This window comes from Sinocyclocheilus grahami, unplaced genomic scaffold, assembly GCF_001515645.1.
Source record: "Sinocyclocheilus grahami isolate Dianchi unplaced genomic scaffold, SAMN03320097.WGS_v1.1 scaffold13.1, whole genome shotgun sequence".
Taxonomy (NCBI): domain Eukaryota; kingdom Metazoa; phylum Chordata; class Actinopteri; order Cypriniformes; family Cyprinidae; genus Sinocyclocheilus; species Sinocyclocheilus grahami.
Genome location: NW_015505192.1, coordinates 2,801,926 through 2,814,940, shown reverse-complemented (window position 1 = coordinate 2,814,940; position 13,015 = coordinate 2,801,926).

Genomic DNA, 13,015 nt, shown 5'->3' with positions numbered 1-13,015 from the left:
ACGGAAAAGAAATCGGTGATTGCTACATGGTAAAATACATTTCTTGTAAACTAAATTAAATGTATACTTAACATAGCCTATGTGCAAAGAAAGAAAGAAAGAAAAAACAGCAACAACAGTGGGCTAAAAGAATAATCACCAATACTGTTATTTAAAATTATTTAATTATTTTAGGTTATAATTTTAAAATCAATTCATTATTAAATATCATCTACATTAATTTAGCAGTATTAACATTTATATTAATGACAATCAACCAAACGATGAAAACTTACAGTTATTTAGTAATTCCTTTATTAATAAATATATTTGTTCCAACTTACAAACTATGGCACACACTAAGAACTAAATGATCATTCGGGGCCCTGCAGCCAAAATAAAGTAACAGGACAGAAATGTGAATAATAATTGCTTGCATTTTTTTCCACAACTAAATAAATTTTCTTCAAAAACATCACAACTCTGTACTGAATTAAAAATCTTCAAAGTCAAAGCCACCAGCACAAATCTTTATTAAATTCTATTAAAATAAACAGTCTGTGATAGGACACAACATCAGCTTTATCTGTCAGTGCTGTTAACTACTCGTATATTAATTCACTTCAGTGAAGACAGACTGTTCCCAATGTTTACAAAGCTGGTTATTCCCATTTGTTTTGTGCAGACTGATGTTCTGCTGAACTGAAGCAAAACACAATGATAAAATCAGCACAACAAGCAGGAGAAAGTCCTCAGTTACTGACACAGCAGATTTCAGCTAAGCTGCTAGCTGTTAATTGTTGCTTAACAACCGTCACATGAATAATTCCAGCTCCTATCTTATCTTCAATCACAGACAAAGACGGTTGGTTCATATGCAGAATATATTCCGTTTTTGATAGATATAGTGGTTGACTCATTGTTATTAGAGGTCATTGTCATTATTACTATTGCTCATTCAACCCCTGCAACACCTCAAATTATGCTTGACTTACAATTTCTGCCTGTCAGATGACAAAAACAGCAATAGATTTACATTGAAAGAACTCCTATCAATGCCCCAAAAATGACATAGCAGCACCCCATCAACTACCCAGAATACACAGAAACGCCAAAGCAACCACCCAGAACACCATAACAACCACATAGCAACGCACTGGCAACTGCTCAGAACACCCTAGCAACCACATACCAATGCCCTGGCAACCACCCAAAAACTAAAAGCTGAGAAAACTGCGTTTTTGTCAAAGACAAGCATCTAGAACGGATACAGAACGATGATCAAAACATAGCACTTCCTGGATCATCAATTCATTCGGTAATATTAGAAAGTGTTGATTTATATGGTGTTTAATGCTTTATGATTGTGTTATTTTACACATGCACCTGCTTACATACGCAATCACTTGTTTCTGCTTCTTCTTTGCCGTGTTTTGATCCAGAGATGCAATACTCGCCTCCTACCGTACAACAGTGAAAATATGGAAAGCTGGAAAATTCCATCAATGGCTGGGAAGAGTTGTCTCATAATTGACGGAAAATACTATCAGTGGCGGGAAGCGTTATTTCATAAATAGTCTTGCGTAGCAAGACCTTCAGATTGATGGCAGAAGGTCTGGGAACCTTGGCCGCTTTGAATGGCCAAGGACCGCCCAAAAGGCCATATGACTGACAGGTAAAACAACCAATCACGTTTCGTTTTGTGCCGCGTCATGTTTAGGGGCGTGGAAATGTCCCCACAATAACAGACTGGTGTGTAAATCTGTTAAACATATTTTAAAAATCTATGCCACAAACTTTAAATATTTCACATACTCTTGGAATTCCAGCGCTTAATTGATCCTTATAAGTGCTCATTGTCACAGTTGTAAACATGACGACTTTCTTCTTCTATGAGAGAGTTTGCTGTCCCGGTATCTTTGTTTTCAGACGGAAAGTCAAAGAACGTGACACACACGTCTCCCAGAAATCCTGTATAATCCAACCAATCAGATGATGACCTTGAAACTCCTGAAGTGTTTCCAGTTTTGTGTGCCATATGAATCAGACATTCAGCCAACGGTCCGATCTGATGCTGAGACTCATAAATGAAGGAAAAATCTGTCAATGGCGGGAAGTATTGTCTCATAAATGATGAACAATTTTGTCAGTGATGGGAAGTGTTATCTCATAATCAACAGAAAGTTCTGTCAATGGTGGGAAGCGTTGTTTAATAAATGACAGAAAATTACATCAATGGTGGGTAAGCAATATCTCATAAATTATCGAAAATTCCATCAATGGCGGGAAAGCGTTAACCACCCAGAACACCATAGTAACCATACACAGCAACACTCTGGCAACCACTCAAAATGCCATTGCATCTGGGTGGCAAATTTTGCATGACAGTCACCACAGAAAGTAAAATAAAGCAATACTTGATTTGTTTAAATGCATTTAAAAGAACATTAACCTGCATGAACTCATTTTCAAGGTGACCTCATAACGGTTTCAGAAATGCAATTTTCTAAATCTGGAGCTGCTATTAGCTACGAAATATAGCACATATTGTAAACACGAACTTAAAAATTATTCACCTGATAAGTATGTATAGTCATTAAGAGTCTCCATTTAGACTGTCAATCACAGACATGTCAAACACACACGGCTTTATGTGAAGCAATCAGGTGTGTGATAGCGTGACGGCCAAACACCCGCTACGCTATGTGAGATGGGAAATAATAACTTAAGAATGAAGATTAACAGTCTTTGATTTAGCCGTTCCCCATCCACCCACCGAGAAAACTTTAATCACCAAAGGTTAAAAAATATTAAAGTTGGGCCACAGTAAATTAGCAGGAGAAAATTGAATCATCCGCGTTGGATTTTAATACGAAAAGATGAGAAGCGCAAGAAAAAAGAAAGAAATATTGGACAAAATCTTTCTCTGCAATATCTGCCTAAAAGCAGGTCTCGCCTTCCCTTCATGCAGTTTGGACAGGATTCATTAGGTCATTTCACGACCTTCCAGTGCCACCCGTATCTCAGCTCCAGTGCTGATAAAGAGTAACTCGGAACAAATAGGATTTTTTTTGCAGCATGATGAAACGCATTTGTTTCACCCGGCCCCGTTCCTCCAGAGATGGAGAGAAGGAGAGAGACAGGGGGATATTCTAGGTGTTACCCCTGTGTCACAGTGCCAGTGCTCATTCTGGGAAATTTAATTATCGCCACCAACAGTCTGAGGATCTGTGGCCACACGAACTGTGTGTGTCACGAACGCTGGCTAATCCACCCCTCCTCGTCCGCCCCCTCCCACAGTCTGTGGCCTACTTCCATCATTAAAACATGCCGCGACAACAACACAGCTGCCTGCAACAAGACAAAGTGTGATTTAAAAAGCTCCTGCTTGTAAGGACCCACCGTTTTATTTGATAAGTGTATAATCACATTAGCAAACATCTGCAAACACAGTTGGAATGCACGATATTATCGGAATGTTATCGGAAACGGCCGATAAAGGCTTAAAATGTAAACATCTGCATCGGCTGATTTGAAAAGAATTATGCCGATATGTCTTGCCGTTAAGACGAATAGCTCACATGTGCTCAGGGTGTGCTAGCGAGCACTGTGGTCACTCTTGAAGCAAACTTTTGCCTGAATGGTGATTAGATTCACTGTTTTGGATCACCACATTTAATTTGAGAATGCACTTACAGAAAAATGCGTCCGGTGTGTGATAGAGTAAACAATCACTAGCGCGTGCAGCAGCAGCAACAACTGCTTCTCCCGGGTTCTATGCCTGTTTGGCAAGGCCTTTTATTTATTTGGGAGGTGCTGTAGGGCTACTTGTAATAAAATGAAAAGTAAAATACACAAATAATATTAAGATACTTGTGTTTCTGATTAAATAAAGCAGTAATTGATGTCATAAAATCATGAGGCTGTTTTGATTTAAAGGTCAGAAGCTGTCCACGAATAAAAATTACAAACATGACACTTGTAAATTAAATTATTTAATATATACAGTTTTATTAATTAATATGTAATATATATATTTTTTTCAAATGGATTATGAAAACTTAAATACAAGGAGCTCTAAAAGATTTTTAGAATTTTACAGCTCTTTTGCTTTAGACCATCTATTAATCTTAAATCCACAAATAAAAATGTTAAGGTTTCAACTGCATCTGTCTGAAAAAAAAAACTGCAGAGATTGATTTTATTATAGTCAAAGCTTTCAATATACTTTCATTTAAAAAAAAAACTTTAATGATGTTTATTAGTTCTAACAAAAATGTTTTTGCTCAAAGCAATCAAAATTAAAAATAATTTGTTTACAATTTTTGGAGAGACTTGGTGTTGTTTCAAACAAAATAAAATATATATCGTTATCGGCATCAGTTATCGGCCAAAATGATTTGAAAAATGTCGGCATATCAGATATAGTCAAAATCGAATATTGTGCATGCCTAGTTACAATCCTTGTAAGAAATATACTTTCTCTTACTGTAACTGGAAAACTGGTACAAATCTCCTCAAATAGCTGTTACAATTTGTGTATTTATACTTGAGTCCTTCAAAGCATCTAAACTCAGACATCTTTAGGTAAACCATAAAGTGGACTGAATTTCTTTGCATTCTTTTTAATTCCATTCTGAATACCCTTGCAACCACATAACAACAGCCTAGCAGCCACATAAAGTGTCCCGTAACCACTCAGAACGCCCGAAAAACCACATAGTGATCATATAGAAATGCCCTAACAACTAGCCAGAACACCACAGCAACCACATAACAACTGCCTAGCAACGACATAAAACGTACCGACAGCTGCTCAGAACACCCGAAAACCAGCTAGCAATGCCCATCAACCCCCTAGACTAGTACCTACTAACCACATCACAACATCCCAGGAACCAGCCAGAATACCATAACAACTGCATAGCAACACCCTGACAATAACTCAAAACATCACAGCAACACAGTAGCCTAACAATAACATAGAAACGCCCTAGCAACCCATCAGAACACCATAACAATCACATAGCAACACCCTGGCAACCACCCAAAACACAATAACTATGACATAGCAATGCCTTGGCAGCCACTAGAAACACCATAATAACCACACAGCAACACCCTTTAATTTAACACCTTAAATGAAAAAGTAAATATTAAATTAAATTGAAATTAAGTCAAATAAATAACATAAAATAAATCCTAATGGAAGAGTCTGAGTTCATTTGGACAAGTTTGTGCAAACTGCTCTCAGATTCATCTCAAATAAATCAAATGTGAATTAATTCCAGTTAGTCGTCATTATTATCACAGCGCTGTACCCCAATTCTGGGATTCATAGAAAATTGGGCGTTCAAACCACAAACACATCAATGACCTGAACCCCTTTGCACAACCCAAGACCCCCGTCCCTGCGGTCCTGCGTGAGCATGATCCTCATGGATGGAGCCCAGCCACAGACCACTATTATGAATTAATTGTCAGGCGAGGTTATGAGCTCTGAATGAGGAATCCTCGCTGAGCTGCTGAAGAGATGTGAAATATGTGATGGCTGGAGTAAAATGAGTGTCAGCAATACTGCAGGGACGCGGAGCAGAACGACCTCTCTATACGCTCTCACAAACGCATTCTCTAACACGGGCCAGGTACAGCAGCAATTTATCTACATCCGAAGATATGTACAGTGCTTGTGTATGTGTGTACCATGTTGCATGGTCAGCAAGAGAAAAGATAGGATACACAGAGAATGAAATATACAATAAATATTCTACTTTTCCTAGTCTCTCTCTCTCTGTCCTTTTTCCTAGTGACTATTAATTAATAATTAAATGTGCTATATTTTATTTAAATTTATTTTAATGTAATAATAATAATAATAATAATATCAAGCAATAGTAATTGTAATAACATGTAATATTTAATTAATTAAATGTACTATATTATATTTAAATATAATAGTACATTAAAGTATACTGACCAGTTAATAATGAATAATTAAATAAACTGAATTTGAAAATAATTGTAATATAACATAGTAATTGTAATAAAATGTAATAACAAAATGAATGTACTATACTATAGTTATTTAAATATAATAGTACATTTAATTATATAAATATTAATTTAAAGATGGATATTGTCATGAAATGGCAATGCACAATGGCACCGACGCTGATGGCTGCCTCCGTGGCGTGCTCCGCAGTTGTTTTTATGTTTTTTATATATATATATATATATATATAAATAATTCAAATTTTAAAATGAATTGGTTAAATATTAATTAAAAATATTATAATATAAATAAATAACATAAATATAATTTTAAATCATAATATTGAAATATTCAATGTATTTAAACCATTTATATATGATATACTACATTTAATCATTCATTTAAATATATTTGTAATTAAATTTTTTTATTAAATATAGTATGTTTATTTGTACTTGCACCTAAAATATATATTTAAATATATCTAAATATATTTCTATAAGATATACTTTCAGTAAAATATAATAAAAATAAGTTTGGGATCAGTAAGACTTGTAATGTTTTTTTAAAGAAGTCTCTTATGCTCATCAAGGCTGCATTTATTTGATCAACATACAGAAAAAACAGTAATCTTGCAAAATGTTATTACATTATAAAATAATGGTTTCTATTTTAATATCCTTTAAAATATAATTTATTTCTGTGATGCAAAGCTGAATTTCCATCAGCCATTACTCCAGTATAAAGTGTCACATGATCCTTAAGAAATCATTCTAATATACTGATTTATTATTAGATTTATCAATGTTGGCAACAGTTGTGCTGCCAAATATTTTTTTGGAAACCGATACTTTTTTACGATTCTTTGATGAATAAAAAGTTAAAAAGAACAGCATTTATTCAAAATATTAATCTTTTCTAACAATATAAATCTTTGCTATCAAATTTACACATCCTTGCTGAATAACAGTTTTAATTTCTTTCAAAAAAAGAAAGAATAAAAATGTACTGACCCCAAACTTTTGAACAGTAGTGTATATTGTTTGAAAATTTATATTTTTTTATTTTTTTATATTTATATTTTAAATAAATGCTCTTCTTTTTAACTTTTTATTCATCAAAGAATCCTGAAAAAAGTATCACAGGTTCCAAAAAAATATTAAGCAGCACAACAGTTTCCAGCACTGATAATAAATCAGCATATTACAATGATTTCTGAAGGATCATGTGACACTGAAGACTGGAGTAATGATGCTGAAAATTCAGCTTTGCATCTCAATAAATTACATTTTAATGTATATTAAAATAGGAGAACATTATTTTACATTGTAATAATATTTCACAATATTAAATTTTTTCCCTGTAATTTTGATCAAATAAATGCAGCCCTGATGAGCATAAGAAACTCCTGTAAAAAAAAATCGTTCTGATCCCAAACTTTTGAACGGTAGTATATATATATATATATACAGTGGGTACGGAAAGTATTCAGACCCCCTTAAATTTTTCACTCTTTGTTATATTGCAGCCATTTGGTAAAATCATTTAAGTTCATTTTTTTCCTCATTAATGTAATATCTATCTATCTATCTATCTATCTATCTATATCTATATATATAATAATATCATATAACATTTTTTCCCTGAGGTTAACTTACATTAGTGAATAGTGTTTAATATATAAAATGTCTCAATCAAGACGACGAAATGTCTCAAAAACAACTCTTTTCTTTCTAAAGATCAAGAAAAATTCAACTTTCAAGAAAAATTTACTTGATATGATATGACCCCTTAAAATTTATGTAATAACTTCTAGTTCGACATTTTCATGAATACACCAGTCTAACAAAAATTTCATGCAGCGAAATGTCTCCATCTAGTTCTTACTAAGTCCTTGTGCACGGGATCCAACCTCATGTTGTCTCAGAGCCAAAGCCTCATGGCATCGAACAACATAATTACAAATCAGGCCTCTCAAAACCAGTGCCAGGGAAATGACACACACTGATAAAGACGACACAGTGATGAGCCACCGGCTGACAGATTGTACACGCTCATGAATATTCATGACATCAGGGTCAGACACCAGTAATGCCAGGCTTCCTTCTAAAATGAGGAAACACAAACACACAGACATACACATCTCTCTGGAGAGATCAGCAGCGAGGATGGACAAATTGAGAGAGAGTGATAGTGAGAATGCACTGAATTTCATGCCCTCTTTCTGTGTTTTGATTGGTTGTTGTGTAATTTGACGGCTGAGTTATAATGACCCTCGTTATCAGTCCATCAGGCACACGCTTCCAAAAGGAAGTAATGATTACACGAACACGGCTGAATGAAATCGCTTTCTCTCCTCAATCACAGCTGCTCAATCATATTACACAAACACATGCACAGGGATTCCAGTCAATGCATTTAAATCACATGCAATTTTACACACACACACACACACACACACACACACACAACTTCGCTCTTTATGGCGTTCCTCCTGCTGAATGTAAAGAGACGTCTGTGTTATTAAAGCAGCTGCTTTGAGAGAGCATGCAGGGTTATTACTACCTAGATGAATAATTTACCCCAAAATAAACATTCTGTCATCATCTCTGTAGAAGAGAAATAGATTTTTTTTTCCATCTTTCTAAATTTCAGCAGAGAAGAAGATTCAGAAACTCGCCTGCATGTAAGAAATAAAGTTAAAAAAAATTTTTAAAAAAAGCTAAATGATGACAGAATTTCCATTTAAGTGTGAATTGTTCTTTTAAATGGTTTAAATGCAGTGGAGTCAAGCCAAAAAAAAAAATTGTCCACAGAGAAATAATAGTATATTTAAATATAATAGTACATCCAATTATTAAAATAATAATTCAAATATATTTAAATTAGTTAAATATTATTTAAAATATAATTACATTATTTTTCAATATACTATATCACATATATTTAAATATAAATAATTTGATTTGATTATTTAAATATTAATTTAATTAAATATTAGTATTTTTATTTATATAATTACATTTACTCTATCATACATTAATATATATTTAAATAGCAAATTAATAATTTAATAATCCAACCCCCAAATGCAGTTGTTCTCTCTGTGCAAGAGAATTTGATCATTTTTTGATGAATCATTCCAAGTTTCAGCAGAGGGAAACCTGAAGTTCACCTGCATGGAAGAAATAAAGTCCAAACCAGTAAATTACAGGATTCCAATACACGGGTGATCTGTTACTTTAAATGGTTTAAATTCAGTGGTTAACAAGCCAAAATTATACAAACTCAAACTGTTTTGTCCAGAGAGAAACTCTTTTCGGGGTTACATAAAATGATATGAATGTTACATGAAAATGACATGAACATGAAGAAAGCTAAACACAGACAAAATGCATTTAATGCACTTAGCGGGCGAAACCTGTTTGTCCTGTGGTTGGAATTAGTGCATAAATTAGTGTCAAAGATACCAGAATACAATATCATTTTATCTTAATAATGAGGAATTGAGCTTTCTCTGATCTTTTAAGGAAACAGAATTTGATGCATTTGAAAACATACTGTAGCTGAACTCAAAATCATGGCTGTGTTTCAGAGTCTTATCATCATAATACTGGATTTCAATTCAACACACCACAAATCTCTAGTGATCCGAGTGCTTTGGGGATTGACAGCGAATATCCAGTTTAAATATAACCTTATTATTAATCCAATTTACAGGAGTCAACATGCCAATTTTTTGTATGGAAACAAAATCATTTACAGTTTCCCAAGCAGCCAATAATAAGCAGTTCAGAGAAAACCCCATCAATGTATTTCTATTTAAAAAAAGTGAAGAATTCTGCTAGTGCAGTATTAAAGATACATTCTTTGAAAACAAGCCTTTTATGAAGTGCTGCTTTTCAAGAAAAGTTATTTTGGTTTCAAGCTTTTCTTAGCTGGAAACTTGGATTATTAAAGGGGTCATATGATGCGATTTCAAGTTTTCCTTTCTCTTTGGAGTGTTACAAACTCTTGGTGCATAAAGAAGATCTGTATAGTTGCAAAGACTAAAGTCTCAAATCCAAAGAGATATTCTTTATAAAAGTTAAGAGTCAGCCACACCCCCCTAAAACGGCTCGTTCGAACACGCCCCAACATACCTACCTCACTATGTGGGAAGATTTGCATAACGCCGCCCAAATGTTCACGCAAAGAAAGAAGGCGTAACTTTTATTCTCGCTGTAGTATTGTTGACGCTGCCGCCATGTCCTGAAGACACTGTGTGTTTCGTTGTGAAAGCGAAACTACTTTGTTTGGTCTTCCAAAAGAGGATGATATCTGCTTCGTCATGCCTGGAGCTGATTTGTGCTGGTCGCTGAGGGAATACATCAACTTAGTGCTGTGGATCGCCGGCACATTTTATGGAGGACTGTTTACTGATCCTGGGAGAGTAGACTACAATGCCGGCTGTTCTGACTCACAGTCTGTAAGTACGTTTTCTTTTATAATTTGCCACTGATGATTCAAATGCGAGTTTTGGGCAGTGTAGAGTAGCGCATGTTGTTTGTCATTTCTCCAATCACAAATGCAGACAGGGTTTTATGTTTACGCGGCACGATGCAATGCAACGAGTAAAAAGACAGTATAAGTCATTATAATCAGTAATTATGTCTCCACTGGATGCAACAAATGCCTCGTTTATAATGGGTTTTAATGTTTTTGTGTCGTCGCTCTGGCTGGGACACGCCATCACAGTATGGTGAGGGGCGTAACATTTCCGTCTCACGCTTGAGGTATTCGGCCAATCACAACGCACTGGATAGCTGACCAATCAGAGCACACCTCGCTTTTTCAGACCGATGAGCTTTGTAAAAATCGACGCGTTTCAAAAAGACGGGGCATAGAGGAGAAACAATAATGTTCAGTATGTGGAAAATAATGTGTTTTTTTTACTTTAAACCGCATAAACACATTTCATTACACCAAATACACAAAATAATGTTCTTTTTAGCAGCATCATATGACCCCTTTAAGAGAAACAGGCTAGCCCCGCCCACAGATAAATCTCATTGGTCCAAAATCTCACTCCAACAAGCTGCATATTAAACATCAGGCATTCTGATTGGCTGGTAATGTTGTACATCACACAGCATGTCACTTTCAGTGTGGACAGACAAATGACTTATATCGTGTCACACCTGATTATGACACAGAGACAGAAAGAATAAAAATACACAATAAATCATTCATTTTTCCTAATCTCTCTAGAAAGTAATTAATTAATTAAATTAAATTGACTATATATTGTTATATATATTTTTACATTTAAATATAATACATTTGAATATAATAGTAATATTATACACTAATAATAATTTTAATAATTTAAATAATTAAGTAATTTGAATAGTAAAAAATTAAATTAAAATAAAATTTAACTGAATGCACTATACTATATTTAAATTACTAATTAAATTATTCAATTTACTTTATGATTTATTTCCCAGCTGTTTACCTTCACAGACATAACCGACTGTTTTTGTAACTTGTGTGTGTTTTTAACGTAAACTTGTGTGTGAATGAGAACTTAATTTAGTATTCACATGCTGTGACAGCCGCTTTCTGTCCGTGTGCTTCGGATGTATGCGCTCAGAAAACGCATGATTTCAGCGCGATAAACATGATAATCAGAACCATAACAAATGTTTTTAGGAGGTCCGAGCTGTAATGGCGCAGCTCTATTCTGGAAAAGGGGGCGGGGAGCAGCAGCTCATTTGCATTTAAAGAGACAGGCCCGAAAAACAGCGTGTTTCAGCTTCCACTCAAAATGATATAATATATGATCTGTGGAGTATTTTGAGCTGAAACTTCACAGACACATTCTGGGGACACCAGAGACAGAGAAATAGTGTTTTGTCTTCCTACAAACTAGTTAAGCCATCGTAAGCATTTGCATCAACAGGGCGAACAGGTCACACTTACTTCATATTGGTTGAACCTGCATATCAAGTTTTCCCGGTGCAAAAGACTGCGAGTGATAGCGTGAGATAATGCTATTGCTGTGCTTGAGTGGTTATGTGGTAAATAGACAGTGTGTGTGTGAGATCGGCTGCTGAATACAGATGAGGGGCTGATCATTTGCGTTGTGCAGATAAAGCGCTCAGTGACTGTGGCATTTAAGCAGGTCAAGAGCACTGACCTCAGCTGCCTAAGACGAGAGGAGACCAGAAACACATATACACACACACACACTCACAATCCCTCATGCTGCTTCCGTTTTTCACAAACACACACACACATTTTCTGTCGTTTGGTTTATTGAGCGTGTTCCGAGTCACGAGTCACTGTTGCTCGTCTAAGATGTTTCTCTTTCGGTCTCAATCATCACTACTGTTTGCATATGAATATTTCACAGATTTGGTCTTTAAAATAACTGCACCAATTAAGACAAAAAAACTGGAAAGACTAGAAAAACTTAGAATAGGTATGCAGATCTGTATTAAAATAAATCACAGAGAGATGATGATGACGGCCCACATACAAATGATATAAGTTGCTTTCGATTTAATAAATATGATTAGGGGAACAAACACACTTCAGAACTTGGCCTTCATCTGTGTGTCAACAACAACCTTACTGTATCAATAATATAACCATAACATATCCATAACATCATCACACAAACCTTACGGTAATTAACACAAAATTAAATCATATACCAAAAGCAAACCCAAGACGTATAAACAATTCAAACACAAAATCACTATATTATTTCCAAGTCTATAATATTTCGACCACCATAAACCACAATCTTCTCACAAATTGGATAAAATATTTATTAATTTTAATGTTCAGCCAGATGGAAAAAAAGTCTCAGTCAACATGAAACACCATTTGAACCAAATATGCTGTCATAATTGTATATATTTTATATGTTATATATAAGCGAAAACTATATATATATATATAATAATGTATATGTATTCATATGTATATATGTATATAAAATACTTTACGTTATGTAAGTTAATAAAAATGTAATACATTTTAATAAATTATTTT